This window comes from Ovis aries, chromosome 4 (genome assembly GCF_016772045.2).
Source record: "Ovis aries strain OAR_USU_Benz2616 breed Rambouillet chromosome 4, ARS-UI_Ramb_v3.0, whole genome shotgun sequence".
Taxonomy (NCBI): domain Eukaryota; kingdom Metazoa; phylum Chordata; class Mammalia; order Artiodactyla; family Bovidae; genus Ovis; species Ovis aries.
Genome location: NC_056057.1, coordinates 16,490,845 through 16,516,694, shown reverse-complemented (window position 1 = coordinate 16,516,694; position 25,850 = coordinate 16,490,845). Strand labels below are relative to the sequence as shown.

The 25,850-nt window shown below is 40.3% G+C and overlaps 1 protein-coding gene across 2 annotated transcripts in view; it reads right to left on the bottom strand.

Moving 5' to 3' along the window:
- UMAD1 (UBAP1-MVB12-associated (UMA) domain containing 1) overlaps nucleotides 1–25,850 on the bottom strand; it is a 264,759-nt gene that overhangs the window by 200,539 nt on the left and 38,370 nt on the right. The gene's annotated exons all lie outside the window — the stretch shown is intronic.

The window sequence follows — 25,850 nt, the reverse complement described above, 5'->3', positions numbered from 1 at the left end:
TATTTTTTTACCTTTTCACAGAAATAGATCTGACCTATCTTTAATTCATTAAGTTCACCAAAAGACCTGATAAAGTATATGTAACTCATTATAAATAAAATCTCTTCAGAAACAGAGATAACTGTTTTTCTTCATGCCTACCAGCATGGGGTCTAGACCTTGGGCATAAGTATTTGAGTAGGCACTCAGTGTTTACTGAATTTATTGACTAAATGAGTAACTTACTAGAAATCCATGAACGGTTTACCAGGATTCTATGACTCTCCTGAAACTGTACATGAAATATTGGGCCCATGGGTACATGGGCGTTTTTCATCCGATTCTCACACAGTTCATACCCAAAAAAGGGTAGGACTTATTTTGAGTAATGGAAGAATTATTTCTCTTTCAGGCAATCCACTATTAAGACTGCTTGTTATTGAAGTGTGATAAGAACTTGACAACAAAGAAGATCCAGATAACACACTTCCTGGCTAGAATCTGTAGTGCAGAAATTCTCTACTTCTAATTAAAAGAAGAGTTATATGCTCTGACAGTCAAATAAACAGAGGGTCAGACTGATAAGGAATCCACTCCAAGCGACTCCCCAAAGCAAAGGCCATTTTACAACCCCTTATGACATGGCCTGGAGAAATATCAAAATTTTCCTTCCAGACACTTCTGGTCTCTTTAAACTGAGTCACTCAAGCAACTGAGGAACTCTGATTCATACTTCTCAAAGTGGGAGATGAGTCCCCAGGAAGACACACGATGACAGAGGAGGAACACAGCAAGTCCCTAGCATCTGAGTCACTGCCCGATGCTGCTGCTGCTACGCTCCAGTCGCTAAGTCTCTTAGCGACCCCATGGACTGCAGCCCACCAGGCTCCCCCGTCCCTGGGATTCTCCAGGCAAGAACACCGGAGTGGGTGGCCATTTCCTTCTCCAATGCATGAAAGTGAAAAGTGAAACGGAAGTCGCTCAGTCGTGTCCGACTCTTAGTGACCCCATGGACTGCAGCCCACCAGGCTCCTCCATCCATGGGATCTTCCAGGCAAGAGTTTTGTTTTAAAATGCTACACAGCTTTAAAGCATTTTATGTTAAAATAACCATCGCTATGTTTTGCACTGAGGGCAATATTCACATGAGTTTGAGATAACACTAGCTCGGAGGGGGTACACATTCATGCCCCCCTGTCACTGGGGTACTTCTGGAAAAAAAAGTATGAGCAGAACTGCCACAGAGAGAGGCCACAATAAATTTTCAAACTGAATTTTCCATTATTTTTTTAAATTTTTTTAAATCTCTAAAAGTTACCCATAAAATATCTGTTTTAAGCAGATAACTTTAAACTCCTCAAGATGAAATGGGTAAGTTATTTTCTTCTTAAGTCTTTCAGAGATAAGCAAGTTAAATATTGTAAACTGCCTGGAAAACTTGATGACTCTGATGTTAAAGCAATAAATATTAAGCAGTTCTGTTGGACAAAAAATTAGACAGCAAAAGTACTATACAGTGAGAGACCTGTCCAAAAAAAAAATATATATATATATATATATTAAATATATATATATATATATATATGTGTATATATATATTTAAAACCCTATACCATCAGCATTGTTGTAGAAGATGTTACTCTCTCTAGAGCCCAGCAAAGGGTCAAGTACATACTTCATGGAGAAGAGGAATATGTTCATCAAGATTTCAATGGGTGAAAAAAATAATTTTTAAAAATAAGAAGAAGAGCAAAACAATCTAATTCACCCTTGCTGAACATTATCTGATCTACCCTCGACCATTCCTCCTGACTCTGCTTGGAACACATACCAAGACTGAAGCTCTATCTGCAGAACTTGGAATAGACGGAGGGTGTTTACTGAGCTTGCAAAGCTTAGGTCATAGATGATTCTGCTTCCCATAGTCCAATGCCCAGGAAAAATCAATAAATCTGTGACGGGTCTTATGTTGTTCTTAACAGATTTCAGAAGGAATGTCTGAAAAGGGCAGTCTTTAAAAAAGAAAAAAAAAAAGGAAAAAAGGGAGTGTCTACATCTGAGTCTGGGCTGACAGGGCTCTAGCCATGGAGTTATTAAAGGTAAGCCAGTTGGCAAGGATCACTGCCCACTATTCAAAGGCAACTTTGAGCAGTTTGAGAGGGAGAAAATCTTTACAGTGTTTCATTTAGCTTGAGCTTGTGAGTCACTTGTTCTGTATGAGGGAGAGGAACTGGCAACAAATGAGGAAGAGCCTTGAGATTGATAAATTTCAAGCAGTTGACACTGGTTAATGGCTGGGGAAAATATGCTTCCCCACGATCAACTGAGATCTGAATTTCCATAATTTAACTTCCAAATTCATACCACAAGTTATTCTATTTCCAAATCAGACCTCGTGGCCATTTCTAGTAGCTAAGCTCATGTCTTCTAATAAGTTTTTCTTTCCTGGAAAATTAAAATTTTATACTAAGACATATCTAAGATTCCACATTGTTTTTCCAAGTTATCTTTATTTTATGTGCCTCACAAATCAAACCATGTTTGTTTAACGTACCCAACTGTACCCAACGTACCCAACTCTTCTAATCAATGCTGACTTGAACAGAGTGAGTCTCATAAGAGCTCAAGCAGAAAACAGATCATAGTGGTAACAGTGTTGTCAGAAACCCATGGAGATAAATTGTGTTTAAAAGAGCCTAGTATTGATAAGATGGACAATCTACCTCGCTCCTTCACACTCTTGCCTTACTAAATCCGACAGTGAGTGCATAAAATGAAATGTGAATAATGCCACTTAATTTATAGATATCATTTACGATCATGTGAGAAGACAGCTGTGGAAAAAATAAAGAACCTAGATACCTGAATGATAATCGCAATATACACAGATAAAAGACGCGAGGTCTGCTCAGAAGAAGAGGGGAAGGGCCTTGCTTAGGGACACAGGCCCAGAAGCAAGCCTTCTTTATTCAGGGCCATGGAGCAAGGGGTCAGATTCTGTCTGTAAAAATTCCACTGCCAGAAATTCAATGGGACAGCCGCTGATGCCAGAGAACATGAAAAGCAGGAGTGTTCTTGCTCTGAGACTAAACACTCAGGAAGTTCTGTGCCTAAAAGTAACAAGGAAGGGACATGGCTGAGAAACACAAAACCAAAATTAAGTGGGCAAAATCAGAGTAAAAATCCATTTTCTATGTCTAGAAAAAGACGAAGGGACAAAAGTTAGCAGATTTTTTTCTCTTTTCACATCCTTTCTTACCTAATAGAACATAACCATTCTTTGTTACAAATAAAACCCTAAATTGGTGAGGTCTGAAATCCTGCCTGAGATAAACTGTGGTGAAGCAAATGTTGAAGACTAGTAAATAAACTATTGTGTGATTACCAGGTGAGAGGCAAGGGGGATTTCTCTACTTGGAAAATATGCTTAAATCCTTCTTCAGGATGTTGAAATATGACTCAGAGGTAAACCTCCAACTACTTAATAATGCTCCTCTATAGGTATGGAAAAAAGATAAGATTTTTTTTAAATGAGAGGTTCTTATATATTTGTTCCAAGTGCCTAATGGCTCAACTGAAATTTTAAAAAATCCAGTTGCTTTCAGTCAGTGAATCATTAACAAGACATTCCAAATCACCTGAAAATAATGACAGCTAAAAAAAGGATCGTATTCTTCAGACAGAAAAACCTTTTTAACACCAGTCATGCAGTTATTAACTAAACAATCAATACAACAACCCACTGTAAAGAAAAATTATTATATATATATATATATATTCATGGTATGATTCGAGTTTAAAAGTCTAAACTTCAAATTTCAGAGATATATTATGCAAAATAACATATGAAGGTAAATATAAAACTTCACATTAATATTATGAAGATTTCCAAGTACAGAAAAATAAAAACAGAATTACAATTATGAATTAGAATTATGATCTGGCAACCCACTCCTGGGCATATAACCAGACCAAATCCTAATTCAAAAAGACATGTGCACCTCTGCAGTCACAGCAAAACTGTTCGCAATAGTCAAGACATGGAAACAGTCAGAAAGTCCATCAATAGATGAATGGGTAAAGAAAATGTGGTACATATATACAATGGAATATTACTCAGCCAAAAAAAAAAAAAACCAGAATGAAATAATGCCATCTGCAGCAACATGGATAAGTCAGAAAGAGAAAGACAAACACCATATGGCACTGCTTATATGTGGAGTCTAAAATATGGCGCAAATGAATCCATCCACAAAACAGAAAACAGACTCACAGAACAGACTTGTGGTTGCCAAGGCGGAAGAGGATGGGAGAAGGATGGCGTGGGAGGCTGGGGTTAGCAGATGCAAGCTTTTATATACGGAATGGGTAAACAGCAAGGCCCTACTGTATAACACAGAGAACTACATTCAATATCCTATGATATACCATAATGGAAAAGAATATTTTTTAAAAAGAATACATATGTGTCTAACTGAAACAGTATGTTGTAGAGCAGAAATTAACACAGCACTGTAAATCAACTATACTTCAATATTTTAAAAAACTGCCAAGAAGCAGACTATACAAAATTAAACAGGGTCCAAGTTTGTGAAATACACTAAAAATTACATAGTTTACATAAGTTATTTATAAAATACACTGAAATTTCACCTTTAAATTGACTTCAAAGTTTAAAGGATGTCTCTTGATACACTCCAAGTTCTGGTTGCATAAAGGTATTTAGGGAATAAAAGGATTATCTACATCCAGGAACAGAGGTGAGAGAAATTCAAATTACGGCAAAACCAATACAGTATTATAAAGTAAAATAAAGTAAAAATAAAAAGTTAAAAAAAAAAACACAAGTGGGTGACTATCTTTTCCCTATATGTTGTTTCCTCTAAGAAATGCAATAAATTATTAAGTTACTGAAAAATAAACACTAAGATAATAATATACTCTGGCCTAAAGTCTGTTAAAATAATATTGATAATTATTTATTTAAATATGTTAACAGAAACTAACAGTATTTGTATTTACTCAACTGATATTTGGTGAACTGGAAACAAGAGGCACAATGAAATTACAGTAGTAACAGGAAAAGGCACTTCTGCTTTTCGGAGAACGTCAGTTTTCATGAAAGAATCCAGGATTCAGGGACATACATCTTTGGGGCTCTCTTTCACTTTGGGGGTTGACAAGTAATATGTTTGTTGCAATAAATGTAAGTAACCAAAATATGCAAAGATAAACAGTCAAAAGGAAGAAAAAATTAAATAACCTGTAATCATAAGGTCCACAGATAAACATTTTTCTTTCCAAAGAATTTTTAATCACACAAAATATATAATTATATAACAAAAAGGTTTATGCTAAACATACCATTGTGTAAACTGCATTTGTTTACATGTTGATGACAAATTGAAAAAGAAAATGGCAACTCACTCCAGTATTCTTGCCTGGAGAATCCCCATGGATGGAGAATCCTGGCGGGCTGCAGTCCATGGGGTCACGGGGAGTCGGACACTACTGAAGTGACTTAGTATCAGTTCAGTTCAGTCACTCAGTCGTGTCCAACTCTTTGCGACCCCGTGAATCACAGCACGCCAGGCCTCCCTGTCCATCACCAACTCCCGGAGTTCACTCAAACTCATGTCCATCGAGTTGGTGATACCATCCAGCCATCTCATCCTCTGTCGTTCCCTTCTCCTCCTGCCCCTAATCCCTCCCAGCATCAGAGTCTTTTCCAACGAGTCAACTCTTCGCATGAGGTGGCCAGAGTACTGGAGTTTCAGCTTCAGCATCATTCCTTCCAAAGAAATCCCAGGGCTGATCTCTTTCAGAAGGGACTGGTTGGATCTCCTTGCAGTCCAAGGGACTCTCAAGAGTCTTCTCCAACACCACAGTTCAAAAGCATCAATTCTTTGGTGCTCAGCTTTCTTCACAGTCCAACTCTCCCATCCATGCATGACTACTGGAAAAACCATAGCCTTGACTAGATGGAGCTTAGTCGGCAAAGTAATGTCTCTCCTTTTGAATATGCTATCTAGGTTGGTCATAACTTTTCTTCCAAGGAGTAAGCGTCTTTTAATTTCCTGGCTGCAGTCACCATTTGCAGTGATTTTAGAGCCCCCCCCCAAAATAAAGTCTGACACTGTTTCCACTGTTTCCCCATCTATTTTCCATGAAGTGATGGGACTGGATGCCATGATCTTTGTTTTCTGAATGTTGAGCTGTAAGCCAACTTTTTCACTCTCCTCTTTCACTTTCATCAAGAGGCTTTTTAGTTCCTCTTCACTTTCTACCATAAGGGTGGTGTCATCTGCATATTTGAGGTTATTGATATTTCTCCCGGCAATCTTGATTCCAGCTTGTGCTTCCTACAGCCCAGTGTTTCTCATGATGTACTCTGCATAGAAGCTAAATAAGCAGGGTGAAATATACAGCCTTGATGTACTCCTTTTCCTATTTGGAACCAGTCTGTTGTTCCATGTCCAGTTCTAACTGTTGCTTCCTGACTTCTAACACAGCATAAAGCAAAGAGAATCTACTTGTTCAAAGCTTCTGATACTGCCGCTGCTGCTGTTCAATTAATAAGTCACGTTCGACTCTTTGCAACTTCATGGACTGTAGCCTGCCAGGTTCCTCTGTCCATGGGATTTTCGACGTGAGAATACTGGACTGGGTAACCTTTCCCTTCTCCAGGGGAACTTCCTAACCCAGGGATTGAACCCAGGTCTCCTACACTGGCATGGGGATTCAGTGGGAAGTGTCTGATATACATTGCCAATCTGTCTTCCATAAAGATTGTTCAAAGATAAATTCTCACCAGCTGGAGGCAGGCCAGTACACACATCTATCTCCATCTTCTTCCTAGGCTTTCTCTCAGTGTAACTCTTCTCTCTTGGAATGTCCTTTTCCTCCTATTGCTACCTCTTGGTCCTTATAAGGACATTAAAAGAATTAAAATAAAAATTTCATCTCTATTCTTGCCTCCGTTGTTTTACTGGTGCAAACTCTACCCCCTGGTAGGTCTCCATCATCACAGTGCCTCTTATGCTTGCTGACCAGCTGTTTTCTGGAATAAAGAAAGACAGTGACATGTGGGAGGGATGTGCAGAAAAGGAACAAAGTCCTTGCTTCCTTCACAGAACAGAATCCCAGGGATTGAGTAGGATGACCGCCAAGCTCTACGTACTTAAGATGTAGGACTCAACATACTGTGCCATGTGTAGGAGATTAGCTAGTTTTTTCTCAGTCTAACTGCACCCCAGATTCTGGCATTAAGCTGTCACCTTTGCATCTTGGTATGGTTATAAGACGTTCCTTCTGTTTCCAGGACTATTTTAATAAAAGATGAGTCAGGCTAAATTGGGGTTATGAGCTACATAAAATTTCAGCTAAAAAAACTTCACACTGACTTTCGATTGGCAGCTGGTGGACTGATTTCTTGCCCTCCCGAGAGAGAACTCAAAGTATCAGAAAACATTTGAGTACCAACAATTTACTCCAACAGAGATGAGAAGAACTTGAGGGATCTGTCAGTCACTTTCAATACAGAGAACCCAGGAGGTATCACTAAACTAACAAGCTATTAAAAACAAAACACAACTTCAGAGATAAAAGTCTAGTTGCCTTGCTCATTCACCACACGAAGAATCCGTGCCCCAGTAAAGTGATCTGAATTGCATCTGATGAGGAAGAAAATCAGCAGCAGAGTTGCCTTCTCCTTGGAAATCTTTTCCATAGCGAAGGCCATGAAATGTCTAGAAGTCTAAATACTCTTTGGACACGATGAAATATTGATATCTCAAATTCTACCACATAAACTATAATTTTAGACAAAATTTTATACTTAATTAGTCTAAGTTTAAATTGCCATTAGGTGATGCTAGTGGTAAAGTACCCGCCTGCCAATGCAGGAGACATAAGAGACACGAGTCGGATCCCTGGGTTGGGAAGATCCCCTGGAAGAGGGCACGGCAACCCCCTCCAGTATTCTCGCCTGGAGAATTCCATGGACAGAACAGCCTGGAGAGCTATAGTCCATGGGGTTGCACAGAGTTGGACATGACTGAAGCGACTTAGCAAACACACAGTGTTCAATTTATTTTAGGCTATAAAATAAAGTATAAAACCATGACTACGACTACAAATGTTCAAAGAATAAAACAGCTACAGAAGTAAATCAGAGAAGGCAATGGCACCCCACTCCAGCACTCTTGCCTGGAAACTCCATGAACGGAGGAGCCTGGTGGGCTGCAGTCCATGGGGTCGCTAAGAGTCAGACATGACTGAGCGACTTCACTTTCACTTTTAACTTTCCTGCACTGGAGAAGGAAATGGCAGCCCACTCCAGGTTCTTGCCTAGAGAATCCCAGGGACGGGGGAGCCTGGTGGGCTGCCGTCTCTGGGGTCGCACAGAGTCGGACACGACTGAAGCGACTTAGCAGCAGCAGCAGCACAAGTAAATACGATTTTTTGTTGGCAAGTTCTTCCTTTAATAACCCTTTGCGCCTTCTTCATACGTGTTACCTGCCCACCTTAATGTTGGCTCTCTCTTGAATTTAAGAAAAATTTCAGAATGAAAAAACTGAAATTCCACCAGCTTCTTTTTTCCCACTAACTGTGAAGAGAACACTCTTACCCAGTGTTGGGGGGGTGGATGGGTACAGCACCTCTGCCCAGGAAGGTGCACAGGGAACGTAACTTGAGAAGCAACAACACACTTGTGCCACATGCTTCAAGGTCCCGTAATTTTGGAGACATAAAAGGAGCTGAAAGAAACTGCTCCCCCTTAGGGAACAGAAACATTTAGCTGAACCCAGAACATTAAAACATATTTGGATGCATTCATTTATTTTTCTAAGAGGTAGAAATCATAACTGAATTTTTGTGGTGGTAAATTTAACCCAACTTTAGCAATAAAAAGATGCCCAGAGGCTAGAAAGGCATTTATATCTCACTGTGAAGGGAATGCTTTTACAATAATTGGTTCCTATGATAATTTGGTATTTTCTATAAGAGAGCTTCTATATACTATTTACCTTTCTATCTCTCCCCCCCACCAAAAAAAAAGAATGTACATATCTCAAAGTATTCTGAATATACAACTTTTACTCAAAAATACTTACATATGCGACTATATAAAACTATCTTTAAGATCTCCTTCCAGCACTAAAAATTATATGCTGCCTCACTCCCACTCTTTAATAGCAGAATGTTATAAATTATAAACCAGAGCTCAATTTGTAATTTCAAAATGTAAACATTCAAAAATAAGATTAATGAAAGTTCTACCACTGCCTTTAAAAACTCTACTTTAAAATCTGATGTACTGAACATAATTAATGTGCAACCGAAGTAAAAATATAATAGATATTGGTTTTTAAGCTTTAAAAAATGACTTCAGAATTATTGAAGATGATCAAAGGAAACATATACATTTCAATTTTTCTCCCAATTTTACAAGTTTAAAAAAAGAATTATGACTTCACTTAACATCTTTAGCATTTTTGAAAACAGTACATTCTAAATCTGTAACACACAAAGCTATATGAGTTCTAGAGGTGAGTTGCTTTAAGTTTATATTAAGTTTAAGACCATATTATCAGTAGCAGGACTGTTGACTTAATAAAATAGATGGTTCATATTAGAAAGGAACTGCCTAAGTAATGTCAATAATCCATTCCTGAAAACTGGACACGTAGGAAAGTGCACCAGGGAGCCTATTCCTCATTACTTTAGATGGGACAAATTACAATGTGTTGCACACCAATCTAGACCTCCCAACCAATTTCTTAAAATATAACTAAGACACAGTAGATTGCATATGTATATTAGCTAGTGATGATGTTAGTATGTTGAACTCATTTCCTGATCTCCCAACAATTAACATGATTGTTCACCAGCTGCTGTGTAGCAGAGGCCTGGCCTCCCTTGTCACCAGCAAAATCAAGATACAGATCCTTCTGATGCAGACCTTTTCAAATATTTACATGTGACTCTGGCATCCGGTCCCATCACTTCATGGCAAATAGATGGGGAAACAGTGGAAACAGTGGCTGACTTTATTTTGGGGGGCTCCAAAATCACTGCAGATGGTGATTGCAGCCATAAAATTAAAAGATGCTTACTCCTTGGAAGGAAAGTTATGACCAACCTAGACAGCATATTTAAAAGCAGAGACATTACTGTGTCAACAAAGGTCCGTCTAGTCAAGGCTATGGTTTTTCCAGTGGTCATGTATGGATATGAGAGTTGGACTATAAAGAAAGCTGAGCACTGAACAATTGATGCTTTTGAACTGTGGTGTTGGAGAAGACTCTTAAGAGTCCTTTGGACTGCAAGGAGATCCAACCAGTCCATCCTAAAGGAGATCAGTCCTGGGTACTCATTGGAAGGATTGATGTTGAAGCTGAAACTCCAATACTTTGGCTGCCTCATGCAAAGAGCTGACTCATTTAAAAAGATCCTGATGCTGGGAAAGATTGAGGGCAGGAGGAGAAGGGGACGACAGAGGATGAGATGGTTGGATGGCATCACCGACTCAATGGACATGCGTTTTGGTGAACTCCAGGAGATGGTGATGGACAGGGAGGCCTGGCGTGCTGCGGTTCACAGGGTCGCAAAGAGTCAGACACGACTGAGTGACTGAACTGAACTGAACTGGCAGTCTAGTCCTTTCACTTGAAATATAGCTCAAGATTATTTTCACACACTGGTCTGTTAACAACTGAGTCCTGCAGGACATAGATACAAACCTTGCCTATATGTAAATCAACTGAATCACTTGACTGAAACATCCATGTATTCCACAACGTCTGGACAACAAACACTAAGAGGGGCTCTGCCAACAAAGACTGACCCAGGAGGATGCATCGTTGCAAGCACACCTGTCAAACATCACTCCAGACATTTTCAGCTGCAAGTAACAGAAGTCAATCCCAAAGTGGCTTAAACTTTAACCAAGGAACTTATTATCTCATCTAACAAGAAACCCAGAGGTTGACAACTGCCAAGCTAGTAAACAGCAGTGTCATCACGGACCAGGTGAAAGTGTGAAAGTGTTAGTCACTCAGTCGTGTCCGACTCTTTGCGACTCCACGAACTGTAGCCCACCAGGCTCCTCTGCCCATAAGATTCTGCCCGTGGCAAGAATACTGGAGTGGGTTGCCATTCCCTTCTCCAGATCTTCCCAACCCAGGATTGAACCTGGGTCTCCTGCCTTGCCGGCAGATTCTTCACCATCTGAGCCACAGGGAAGCTCATCAGTGAATAGATTAGTTCAGCAGTGTCACTGCGGACCAGGTGGCTTCCACATTTTATTCTGCCAACATGTTCCCTCTGTCTCAGGCTACCCCTCCTCAGCAAAGATAGCAACAATGGACATAAACGCATCAGGCATTTCATTGAGATAAAACAGCTGCCAGGGGAAGGGTGGCTATCTCTGCAGGGTCTGCCTATGAGCCCTTCAGGTCCAACTAGTGAGAATGGTCACAGGTGCCCAGGCTGGCACGGTGGACAGGACTACCCTGACTGGCAGAGACAAATCAGAACTGCCCTCCCATGGCTGGAAGGAAGGCCAGTCTCTCTTGAAACACATGGCCACACAGAGGAAGGAGCATTCTTTGAGGTGTGGAAGAAGGGGGCATGGATTTGAGGCAGGAGAAACTGCTCTGAATACTTACTTTATTTTGCATTAATAACTAAAATTTGTAAAATTTAAGTCCAGGAGATGGGTGACAGAAGCCAAACAAAGGTATATTTTCGGTGGAAAATACCTTAATAGAAGTCATTACCAAGTTTTCTAACCAAATACTAAGCGATTTAGAAGTTATTCCAAAACCTGTTTTGGGGTTTCCTTGGCGACTCAGACAGTAAAGAATCCGCCTGCAACGCAGGAGACCCGCGTGTGATTCCTGGGTTGGGGATATCCCCTGGAGAAGGCAACAGCAACCCACTCCAGTACTCTTGCCTGGAGAATCCCATGGACAGAGGAGCCTGGTGGGCTACAGTCCATGGGGTCCCAAAGAGTGAGACACGACTAAGCGCCTAATACTTTCAAAACCTGTTAACAATTTATGGATGGAGGATTTATTTTATGGAAATCCTCATGCTGACTATCATGCAAGATACACAGCAGACAAGGGATCTGTATGGCTACCATCTAAGTGGCAAAACATTAAAAAGTTTAAATAACATTATAAAACAACGATATAGGAGCTGCTATATGATTAAGAAGCAAATAAATGATGGGAGAAAATGTACACCATGAGATCAAAGACAGAGCTCTCTAGAGACCAAAAGGCAAGATTTCATGTGGGATCTAACTGTAACAGGATACGGACAAAGTGGACCAGGCTGGGCGCTCTGCACAAAGGGGACACTGGGCCCTGAGCCTGGCAGCAGAAAAACATCCTGGTTCAAATGAGAGGTCCACGTAGAGGTAAACCAAGAGCAACCTGTCATTACTAGCTACGAATTATATGTTTAAGATAACAAGTAAAAACATTCCCCAACCACACTTTGGGATCTATACATATCCATTATCATTTGCCTATTTTTTTAGTTCTTTGAATGAGAAAAACCTAATTACAGCACCATGTCCTGAAAGCATCCCTGGAAAAGTAAATATACTCATGCTGAGTATAACTGACAGCATAAGACAGAGAAACAATGTCAAACTAACGCACTGTCTGAGACCACCATGGTATAAGCCATTCTATCAAACAGTTTTTTCAGTGTTTGATGTTACTGCTTTGTAATGTTACTTGACTTTCATTTTTGCACCCCTTGTGATATAGACTGTAACCTCCTTACAGACATCTCTTATCTGCTATGTGTCTTACTAGTAGTAATTATTCCCTAATTTTTATTTAGCTGCTCAAAAATCATTCTATTTTCTGAACCCAAATTAGTAAAAGCGGCCAATAGGATGTAACCTGTCTCTGACATAAAAAAATCCTTAACATACCACGGCCCAAGTGGCTAGTAAACACTGGTATACCTAGCCATAGATAGAGAAGTCACTATTCAATCTTTTTAGGCTCACAGATCTTTGAGAAACTAATAAAATTCAGAGACCCTTCTCACCCAAAAATGCAAACACAGTATTCTGCTTGCAATTTCAGGAGGCTTCCAGAGCACTCCACTCAGGCCTTCAAACTCATCATGGCTAAGACCCCCTAACACAGTGATAGCAACAAGGACAATCACTGATTGTCACAGTTATCAATTCCTTTAAGCAATTCATCTAACTATTTTAAGGGTTACAGTTTTCCTCTGGCACTGCCAAGCATATTTTCAGCTTGTGCATCAGGAAATAAAAGATGCCAGAAATAAAAATAAGTCATTTCATAAGTTTAGGGCTGAGCTATTTGACTTTGAATACTAAAAAAAAAATCTCAGAACAATGATGCTTTTAAGTCATTAATACTACCATGTAAAGCTTTAGTACAGTATACTTAATACTTCTCACTAAAAATATCATACACACGCATATATGCATGGCCATAAAAGTATATGCCATCTTTGATGAAAATACTGATAGCAGGGAGTGAATCAGTTTCTAACTTACTGATAACCAGAGTGTAGCAACATTTCTCAATCCTTTAATAGCATCCCACTAGTTAACGCACAGTAAACATTTCGGCGCTTGGTGGATATGAATGGACTACCTGCTGGACTCCTCGCACAAGCATGCAGTGGCCTTCCAGGCTGAGTGGAAGAAAGACCTGTGGGTCACAGGGTGCTTACCATTCCCTGGCCTACAATCTACGGTAGTAATGATCACTGCATTCTCTCCAGCTGAGCCCAGAGAGGCTGGCTCGGAATCATTCTCCCTAGCATGTCGCTGAGCTCATCAGGATTAGCAAGTGAACTTCTTATTCTCACTTCTGTAAGTGAAGAAATTGGTGTGAAGTTTCCTCTCATTCCTCTTCTCTAACAATGTCGTGAGGAAGCCATAATGCTATTAACTTTTTCTACGGAAGGAAAATGCGGCTGAAAGGCTAAGGAGCCTGCTTGATCCACAGCAAGAAAATGATGGAACTTGGCATCTGAATATTATGGTTTCCAGTTCAGTACCTGGGTTTGGTCATCTGCAGATGACAAGATGAAATAGTGGCTCACACATAAGTTTATCCCTGTCTCACACAAAAGCAGTTCAAAGGCAAGCATAATGGGGCTGTTGCGGCTACTCCATGGTCTTTTTAAGGACCCGGGCTCTCCCCCACTTATTCTTCATTTATCCTCACAATGCACTCTAGTCTTCAGGATCCAAGATGGTGGTTTGTCCACCATCAAAAAACCATCATCTCCGTACTCCAGGGTGAGAAAAGTTAGGGGCAGGGGAGAGATGCAAGGTACACACCAGCTGTGCTTTTAAAAGGTTCCATAAAACCTGCAGTACAACGTTCCTTCTTATATCACGTGGCCCAGAAATTTCATCAAAATTCCACATCCAACCACAAAATGGCCACATGGCCAGATAAAACGCCACTAGCAAAGAAGTGGAGAGCAGCAGATACTGAAGGAGGACTAGCAGCTTCTATTCCTAGCTATTCCTACACTATGTTGAAACTAACAGATGTGGAGAAGGCGCAACTGGAAGTGTCTGAGAGCGTGACTGCAGCGTGGCGGCCCCACACCGTTCACTGGCTTATTCTCTCCTTGTCATATCCCATCCACCCGGCATGAGTGTGTGTGCCCACTGCCTCAGCGATGCATTCAAGAGGTGATCACTCTTTCCATTCAAAAACAATTCTCAACTGGATGAAATTATTAAATTAGCTCCATTTTTTAAAATTAACACATTTCCAATAAAATAAAAACCCAAACAATACTTCACTGTGTTAAAATGGTCAGATATCTGATAGTTCACTACTGACAACAGGGGAGAATTCTGATGTCCCAGAATGGCACACAGGCCCACTGCAAATCCCAGTTCTAGACTTGCTCCTCACCAGTGGCCCTGACATACCCTCTCTCCTGAAGAACTGCTTACTGGCCCTGAATATGTTCCAGATTCTTCTGAATGCGCATACGTTACAGCCTTTCCCACCACCTGAAAATGTTCTGCTCTCCTGCCACACTTTATAAAAGAATTATTACAGTGATTCTCAATATTAGCCTGCATAAAAATCACCTGCAGTGCTTTTTTTTTAAAAAAAATGCTGATTCTTAGGCTATAGTTACAAAGAGTCTGTTTTACCAGCTATGGGTCAAGCCCATAAATCTGCCTTCTTTTTTAAACAAGGAGCAGAGTGTCCAGGACAGACAAGTGCTCCAGAATGTTCACCTGATGACTACCAAACAAGAAAAGACCATCTTACACTAATTTAAGATGTTTTTCTTGTAGTATGAGTTTTAGTAACTTTATCAGATCTCCCAGGCTTCTGGGAGAATCAAAGTGAAGTATATTCTTGAAGGAACTCAATTCAGTGACTGAACAATATATAATGTAATACAGTGTTATTAACCAACGGATAAGCTCTAAATTTATGTTCTAAATATGAAAAACAAAACAGTTAAAAAAAAGCTTTTCTTCTGGCTTAGTTTACTAGAGAATGCTATTTTGAGGTCCCACCATAATTCTATCATGATATAATGAAAGAAGACACATTCTCAGAAATTCACATTTGGAAAGATTAATGTGTGACCTCAATAAGAACCCTTCCTTTCATAATATGCTTTGGCTGCATACAATGGGAAAAAAACAGATACTGAATAAGACAACCACTTAAATATAAAACAATATTGCAGCATTATTAAAATTACTAGCAAGACAATATTTAGGTCTTCCAACCCTATCTAAAGTACTAGTACAAATTACAATGCTCATAAGCGTACATTCTACTTAGATTCTCATCCCCATTATTTTCTTAACAGAATGAAATAAGAATAAACTTGAAATGAAACTATCAAAGCTATTCATCACAATTTTTCAGTTAAAGTGGTCTCAGATGTGGAAGATACAACATTATGAAAGCCTCTGAGTAAATGCTAGAGGAAACCCATTTATGGACTATGGTGAGCACACATGAATTTTTCTGCCTACTGAAGTTGTGCTGAAAAAGTGTCCTCCAAGAAACAGCACCACAGTAAACCAGTCAACTACCCCAAAGAGTGGACTAAAAATCTGACTGCCTGATGGCTTCAGTTCAAAGATAAACTATATTAGAGTGGCTCTGAAGAGTTCACAGATGTTAATTTGTCAAATAAATTTACCTAAAGTTACTCTAGATTAGATACCCTGTGGCCAAAGACAGTTACAAGCCACCTGGAATTCATATTTGTATAATTAAGCTGACAAAATGCTTCTCAACTGCTTTACTGATAAAAAAAGGTTTTAAGTTTCTAAACATATTTAAGAAACCAATTTCATTCCTTAGAAATCTGATTTGCGGATATTGAAGAATCCTTGCATCCCTGGGATAAAGCCCACTTGGTCATGGTGTATGATCTTTTTAATGTGTTGTTGGATTCTGATTGCTAGAATTTTGTTGAGGATTTTTGCATCTATGTTCATCAGAGATATTGGCCTGTAGTTTTCTTTTTTTGTGACATCTTTGTCAGGTTTTGGTATTAGGGTGATGGTGGCCTCATAGAATGAGTTTGGAAGTTTACCTTCCTCTGCAATTTCTGGAAGAGTTTGAGTAGGATAGGTGTTAGCTCTTCTCGGAATTTTTGGTAGAATTCAGCTGTGAAGCCATCTGGACCTGGGCTTTTGTTTGCTGGAAGATTTCTGATTACAGTATCAATTTCCGTGCTTGTGATGGGTCTGTTAAGATTTTCGATTTCTTCCAAAATTGCAAATAGAACTACCTTATGACCCAGCAATCCCACTTCTGGGCATACACACCGAGGAAACCAGAATGGAAAGAGACACATGTACCCCAATGTTCATCGCAGCACTGTTTATAATAGCCAGGACATGGAAACAACCTAGATGTCCATCAGCAGATGAATGGATAAGAAAGCTGTGGTACATATACACAATGGAGTATTACTCAGCCGTTAAAAAGAATTCATTTGAATCAGTTCTGATGAGATGGATGAAACTGGAGCCGATTATACAGAGTGAAGTAAGCCAGAAAGAAAAACACCAATACAGTATACTAACACATATATATGGAATTTAGGAAGATGGCAATGACGACCCTGTATGCAAGACAGGGAAAGAGACACAGATGTGTATAATGGACTTTTGGACTCAGAGGGAGAGGGAGAGGGTGGGATGATTTGGGAGAATGACATTCTAACATGTATACTATCATGTGAATTGAATCGCCAGTCTATGTCTGACGCAGGATGCAACATGCTTGGGGCTGGTGCATGGGGATGACCCAGAAAGATGTTATGGGGAGGGAGGTGGGAGGGGGGTTCATGTTTGGGAATGCATGTAAGAATTAAAGATTTTAAAATTTAAAAAATTAAAAAAAAATAAAAATAAAATATTTAAAAAAAAATAAAAAAATAAAATGAAATAAAAAAAAAAAAGAAATCTGAATCTTTCTGCTCTTTTTTTAACATTTGAAAAGATGTTCTACCTAGAATTTTTGTCGTTTTGTTTGTTTATGGCTCAACTACAGTGGAAGAGAAACTAAGTTTTGTATTTTTATGAGGTCTTTTTCAAAGTGTTTTAACACATGATTTGATAGTGTCCATAACTAAATTATGAAGAGTGAGCTGCAGCAGTTCTCAGCCTTGCACGCACACAAGAGCTATCTGGGGAAACTCCGGAAAAAAAAGTCAGTGTCTGGACCAAACCCCACGTGCGTCTAATCAGAATGGAGGGATGAAGCCCCAGCACCAGGACTTTTGCAAACGGCCCCCTAATTCCAAAGAAGGTTAGACTCACTGAGTTAGGGAGACAGATCCCTAACTCGTATCTGACTCAGCTGAGTCTTCTGAGCCCTTTCTCACAACTCACAGCCGCCTGCGTGCCACAGAGGGGCCTGTGCTACCTCTCAGCTGGGTGGACATCTCTGCCCCGCCATGAAGCCCCCTCTCATCCTGCACCCTTCAGGAGACACGGCAGGGTGGTACGTCCCACGGGGGTCAGCCTGGCCCCAACAGTTTCACCTCTGAATGCCACGAGATGAGCCAGAATCAGGAACCAACGAATGTGCAAATTCTGTTCATCCTTATCCATTATACACACGACTCACCATTTCTCAATGGGAAAATAAACAACTGCGTTATGAGTTCAGTTGAAAATCCTGGCATACTTCCTTTAGAATTGAAAGGTCAAGAGAAAAAACCAGAAAGACTGCCAAGTAAATTCACTGCAATTTGACTTTTTCTGAATAGCACAATACATGGGTAAGCAGATATTAATAGGGTCGGCTGCTTTTTTTACCCATAAACACTTTTTTTGAAGATGTTATACTTCTCTTGGAAGGATGGGGAAACACAGGGTGAAAATCTGTTTAGTTTCTGTCACTGTTGTTTTCATTAAAGCCTTCAGTCCTACACAGAATCAAAGTGACTTACTGTCCCTTATTCTCTGGAATGTCAATTTTTAGTATACACCACTAGATTTCCACTTTTAAATAAAGCCAAGGGTACAGGGAGGAAGACACTACCTAAAAAGTTCCACATAAAAATGTGACAGTTTAACTTTAGTGCGTACACATGGTTTCAGTGATTCCCACCATGGGGAACTCAGTAGGAGACAATCTTAGAACTAACGCACTATTTCCCAAAACCTGATTTACCATTTAAACTGGCAAACAGAGGTGAGACTCAAGTACACACTTCAGTGTCAGTACTTAAAAGATGAAATCCAAGCTGGGGTGAATTACTAAACTGGTTCTAAATTCAATCAGTTTTACAAAATAATTAGCTTAATGGGAGCTAGAAGTTCTTCGGCTATAGTTTTAAGAAGCACCTGCATATTCGGAAAAACACGATGAACTTCAGTTTTACTGTAACCCCAGCCCTTTAATCTCTTTAATGGTGTTTGCCCAATTTCATTTTGACTGCTCCAAAGTTACATTCACTATTTGGTCACCAGTGCTGGTGAACAGACAATAATCCTTTCCACTTTATTTTCTGTGACTTTTCTTGGTTGCTGTTATTTTTCTTTTTTCTAGAATATGATAAGCTAATTCATGCCTCTGTCTTCGTTTTGGAAGGATTTTATGCCAACATCTAGGCAAGAGATACTCTTTTTCTTAATTTAAAATAAGTGGTTGCATACTACAGTAGTAAATTTGTAATCAACCTAAAGATAATGTCTTAAAAGCACAATTAAACATGTCATAACAGAAGAAAACCCCGGTAATTACAAATAGTACCAGGCTTGCTGGGGTTTTAAACAGTAGTGTAAGACTAAGAAAAACCGCCACCCAGTGGTACAAAAGAAAACTGCAGTTTGTTTTTGTGCAAAATGAGTACCCTAGAGGATTACTTCGATTTCATTACTGAATGAACGAATAGTTATTACCTCCTTATGAGAAAAGGAACTAGTTAAAGCGAAAGGATGTTTTTCCACCAGGCCTTTTTGGTTTTAATTTCCTTACTATTATTTAGCACACTCGATATTTTACAAAGGCTAAAAGCTTTGGAAACCCTAACAGGGAAAAAGCTTTCTGTCCAAAAGTGAGCTAATTCTGTACAAGCAGCCCAAATATCCCTCTTATCAATAAAAGAGCCTCGGCTCTGCTTGGACCCTGAGTTTCAAGTCATGGGGTATTGACTTCAGCAACACCATCTAATAATTGTTACCTCAAACCTATTTGTATTAACTTGGAAGGCATGTCTAGAGGAAAAGGTATTGTCAAGGGGGGAAATACAGATAACTTATACCCTTAACAACATCACTTACTCTAACCTCTAACCTTTTTAGAAATACGTTATAAAGGCCAAGTAAGATAACAGTCTAACAAATTCTACAGAATCCATACTGATAAGAAGTTGTTGAGAAATCTGTATTCAGATCAAGAAGCAAGAGTTAGAAGCAGACATGGAACAACAGACTGATTCCAAATTGGGAAAGGAGCACGTCAAGGTTGTATATTGTCACCCTGCTTATTTAACATATATGCAGAGTACATCATGTGAAATGCTGGGCTGGATGAAGCACAAGCTGGGATCAAGATTGCCTGGAGAAATATCAATAACCTCAGATATGCAGATGACACCACCCTTATGGCAGAAAGTGAAGAAGAACTAAAAAGCCTCTTGATGAAAGTGGAAAAGGAGAGTGAAAAAGTTGGCTTAAAGCTCAACATTCAAAAAACTAAGATCATAGCATCTGGTCCCATCACTTCATGGCAAATAGATGGGGAAACAGTGGAAACAGTGTCAGACTTTATTTTCTTGGGTTCCAAAATCACTGCAGACAGTGCTGCAGCCATGGAATTAAAAGTTGCTTGCTTCTTCGAAGAAAAACTGTGACCAACCTAGACAGCATATTAAAAAGCAGAGGCGTTAGTTTGCCAACAAAGGTCTGTCTAGTCAAAGCCATGGTTTTTGCAGTAGTCATGTATGGATGTGAGAGTTGGACTAGAAAGAAAGTTGAGCACCGAAGAATCAATGCTTGTGAACTGTGGTGTTGGAGAAGACTCTTGAGAGTCCCTTGGACTGCAAGGAGATCCAACCAGTTTATCCTAAAGGAGATCAGTCCTGGGTGTTCATTGGAAGGACTGATGTTGAAGCTGAATCTCCAATACTCTGGCCACCTGATGCGAAGAACTGACTCATCTGAAAAGACTCTAATGCTGAGAAAGATTGAGGGCAGGAGAAGGGAACGACAGAGGATGAGATGGTTGGATGGCATCACTGACTCAATGGACATGGGTCTGGGAGTTGGTGATGGACAGGGAGGCCTGGCGTGCTGCAGTTCATGGGGTTGCATAGAGTCGGACACGACTGAGCGACTGAAATGAACTGAAGAAGCTGGTATAGATATAATCTAAGTCTTCACTTAGTTGTATCATTTATAAGTTAATAAACACACAAGAACACATACATACAATTATTTTCCTGCAATGTATCTACTACACAAAAGGACCAAGCAAGACGTGTGGACACATGATAACCAAAACACATACGCCAAAGGCTGGAGTCATGTTGATAAAAGCAGTTCATAGCTATCATTTGACCTATGTGATATTTTTCAAACTTTTTACACACACATAGAGCAGGCTCTGAGAGTAAAAGTAGATACTACATAAGTTAATGTAGAACCATATGATAAAAAGAACTTAGACCAGTTTCTAAAAACAGTTTTCCATCCTATTTTTTAAGATAATTAACTATATTCCAAATCATCTATCCTGACTTTTACTGGTCAATTCTCAGTTAAGGCTTTAACTGCGGAAGGATATTTCACTAACTCAACAGTGTATAGTTGTCCTTCAGTTTCTGCAGGACCCTCACTAAAATCTGCAGCGGCTCACCAAGTTCCTTAAATAAAACAGTGCAGTATTTGCATATAACCTACGCATACCCTCCTGTATACTTTAAATTACTTATCACACCTGATATAATATAAATGCCATGTAAACAGTTGCTAGACACGTGGCAAATTTAAGTTTTGCTTTTGCTGGATCACTCTGGATTTTTTTCTTTCAACATTTTCAATCTGCAGTTGGTTGAATTCATTGATGCAGAACTTTGTGGACATAGAGGGCTGACTGTATCTTCCAATCTCAACTTCATTAAGGAGAGTATAGTTTACTGTAATATTTTTAAGTATTTAAAATATTAAATAGTGGAGAGTCTGAGGCAGCCAAAATTAAAGCCAAATTTATGTATAATACAAGCAACCCTCTTTTATTAAAAAAAAAAAAGAAAACAAAAAAGCATAGCACTTTGTCTTTTAAAAAATTAATTGTCTAGGGAACTCAGGGAAAGTTAAACTGACAGACATATTTATACTTCTCTGGCATTTAATCCTGTTATCCTTTGTACTATTTTTTAATCCCATTCAATAATAAAGTTAGTTAAGGAACATTTTAAAATTATTGAACACAATTTAAATTTTTAAAAAGAGCTTAAAATGTCACTACTGTCTGAAAATTTAAAATGATAATATAACTTAAAAAAAAAAAAAAGATGGATAGCTTAGTGGTTAAGAGGACAGGCTCTGAAGTTAGAAGGCCTGGGCTAATTCCAGATCTGGCCCATGTAAACTGGCGAGCTTTTTCAAGTCCTCTTCCGTATATGGGGGCTTCCCAGGTGGTGCTAGTGGTAAAGAACCAGCCTGCCAATGCAGGAGACATAAGAGATATGGGTTTGATCCCTGGGTTTGATCCACCGGAGAAGGCATAGCAACCCACTCCGATATTCTTGCCTGGGAAATCTCATGGACAGAGCACCTGGCAGGCCACAGTCCATAGCATCGCAGGGAGCTGGACATGAGTGAAGCGACTTAGCATCCACTGTATGGAGATATCCATACAGTGTATGTAGCATCCACTGTATATGGAGATAACATGACCACCTCACTCAAAGTGCTCTCCTAAGCATATTACACACATTAACTCATTTAATCCCCTCAACAACCCTACTGTTATCATGCTCGTTTTCTAAATAAGCTAAACGATACCTGGGAGGTTTTGTAACTTCCCCAAATGGTGAAGGGTGGCAGATATACCAGCCCAAAATATGCCACTTTAGCACAAAGATTATTCTGAGCTAAACTTGAACAAACACCAGGTGCAAGAAGGGCACTCTGTCCTCTCCTTTTCTTCCTGAAAGCAGGAAATAAAAAGAAAACAAACAAACAAAAACTTTCTGGAAGATTCTGGAGGAAAAAAAATCACAGAACAGTAGTAACCCAAGGATTTTTCATGGAAAATGGTGGAGGGGTTGGAGCTTTACACCTGGGGGAAAACATGGCACTAAACCGAGATAAGCATCAGTAGACATGGCAGCTGAAGGACCAGGAGGCCTCAGTCAACATGTGGGGGTCTGCTGTTGCTTGGATCATTTGAACAAGGGTGTGGGGTCCAGCCGCACCTGAAACTAAACTGCTTTCCTGAGCCTGGGGCAGGGTGGTGCCTCCCTGTGACTGCTCAACCGCAGGACAAGTGGCGCAGGAGCTAAACTGCACTAAGTCCAAGATGGCCCTGCAAAAACTCCCTCAACATACAGCGTGTCAGCTTATGAGAAAAGGCACCGTGAGAGCTGAGAGGCATCAGATGGGGCAGCTGGTCTGTGAAACCATACTAGGGGAAGTAATGGCTGGAGATTCCCTCAAGAAGCAGCAAATCTTGGCATTTCTGTCTTCTGAGCCTCAGTTAAAGGCCACTACTTAAACTAATCTTTCTTAGAAAGGCAGGGTCCACACCAGAAGCTTCACCAGCTGGGGACAGAAACCCCTGCTGGGCTAGTTATAAGACAGGCAGTGAAATATCTTCAAGCTACCAGCTACCAGACACTGGAGGAGATTTTAGAAACAGCAGCCCCAGCAGCTTTTTCAGCTGTGGTTAAATCTTGTCTCTGCGATGCTGCAAGTGGCAGGCCACAGAAGAAGGCAAGACGGATCAAGAGTTCTCCAAGCACAGCTGCAGAGGCTGTGTGTGCTCGCAGACACGTCAGCGCACTATTTCTAATCATGAGACAACAGGAAAACACAGCTCTCTGCATGTGCATTAAAGCCGTGTGCTAAGTCACTTCGGTTGTGTCACTCCATGGGACCCCACGGACTGTAGCCCACCAGGCACCTCTGTCCATGGGGGTTCTCCAGGCAAGAATACTGGAGCGGGTTGCATGCCTTTCTCCAGGCTACAGAGGTGTTCTAAAACAAAAAATACAGAGCAGAGTTTGGAGGACCAGGCATCGCTAGAGCAAATTTCAGAAAGAACTGATTGTGAAACTCCTGAAGAGGCAGAAACATCACAGGAGACCAGAGGCACCCCTGAAGTTTCTTCCGTTACTTGGGCTTAATTCGGCAGGTTAGAGAGAAGCAATGCTGGAAGTACTGGAAACAGAAGTGGGGGATGACAGAGCCGGTTCTGTCTTGGAAGCCACAGCACAATTTCCTGACACTGTAAGAAGGGCCAGAGAAGCAGCTGGGTTGGTGGCACCCCACTTCATCCTTGTCAGGAGGCTCCCCAGAAAAACCACCAACCCTGGTCAGACTATGCCCCACTGCTCTGCCTCAGACACAGCGGATCTGGTCAGAGAGAAACCAGCTCTCACCACTCTCACCTACGGCCCCTGTTCCAGGCCCCAGGAAGCAGATCCAGGCCTACCAGAACATGACTGTGGAAAAGATAGGCTATTTTATGGTAGCATTTAACTACAAAGAAAACTCTCCTCTGGTTTCCCACAGATTAAGGCCAAGAAGCAGAAGAGGGCCAGAGGGGTAAAACCCCCGTGTCCTTACTGCAAGAGACCAGGTCCTGAAGAGAAGCGCTGAAGAGGCAGAGATCCACCCACCCATTCTGGATGTGTGGGTCAGAGGCGTGGGGTGAGCCTGGCTCTTAGAAGGCCTAACCTAAAAGTTCAACATAACCTGCAAACCCAAAAAGCCATCTTCCACTTGTCAAGACACACAGAGCCTCTCCCAATGCCAGGGGACCTCGGGCTGACTAGGTCAAGATATAGAGAGAAGAGGTAGGGCTGATAGGGAACCAGGATCTACAGAGGGAGACCCTGAGAAATACTGTCAAGAGCAAACACTCTTTGAGTTCATGCAAATCCTCAGATACGGAGCTGACTCTGGCAGAAGGAAATCCAGGTAGAAGAGGACGGGTGTCCCAAGGGGACACTGGGTTTTAGCTCCTCCTCAACGCCCTATGAGAAAACAACTGCTGGGAAGAATTAGCCAAAGACTGCCAATCTCTTCTTTGGGATTGGCAAATGACATGAAGGAAATGTCATGTTTCAGAACTCCCCTTGGGAAGAGCATAATATCTGGTTGAAAGGAATATTTTTTGAAGCCACTAAAATGTTAATAACTAGCAGGTATTAATTTTATAATAGAAAATAAACTAGTCTTAAGATTCAGGAGTCACTATTTAACATATTTAGATTTTAAAGTGTACTTCAAAACTCCTGATGGGAACGTAAACTGGTGTAGCCACTATGCAAAACAGTAAGGAGGTCCTTAAAACACTGAAAATGAGCTGCCATATGATCCAGCAATCCCACTGCTGGGTATATAGCTGGAAAAAATTGAGAACACTAACTCAGGAAGATGCGTGTACCCTAAAGCTCACAGGGGCACCATCTATAATAGCCGTGACAAGAGAAAACCCAAGTGCTTATCAACACACGACTGGATTAAGAAGATGCAATGCACGCGCGTGGTGCGCGCGCGCATGCGCGCACACACACACACACACACACACACACACAAGTACTTATCAACACACGACTGGATTAAGAAGACGCAATGCGCGTGCGTGGCGCGTGCACACACACACACATGCACACACACGAATAAAAAGCCATAAAAAAGAATGAAATTCTGCAACAACATGGATGGACCCAGAGAGCATTATGTTTAGTGAAATAAACCACAGAAGGACAAATATGACATCACTTACATGTGGAATCACAAAAATAATACAAGTGAAGCAGGTGCAAAATAGGAAAAAACTCACAGATACAGAAAACAAACTAGCGGTTACCAAAAGGGAGAGGGAAGGGCAAGTTAGGGGTATGGGATTAAGAGATACAGGCTACAATATATAAAAAGAGATGAGCAACAAGGATGTACTGTACAGCACAATTATAGCCATTACATTATAATAGTGCTTATTTTATGATAATTTTTATTCATACTTAATCTATGAAAATATTCAATCACCATGTTGTACCCCTGAAAGTTAATATTGTAAATCAACTCTACTTAAATAAAACAATAAATGTACCTCGTTTAGCAACTATTTACTGGATGCCTAATTTAATTTCAGAAGCTGATT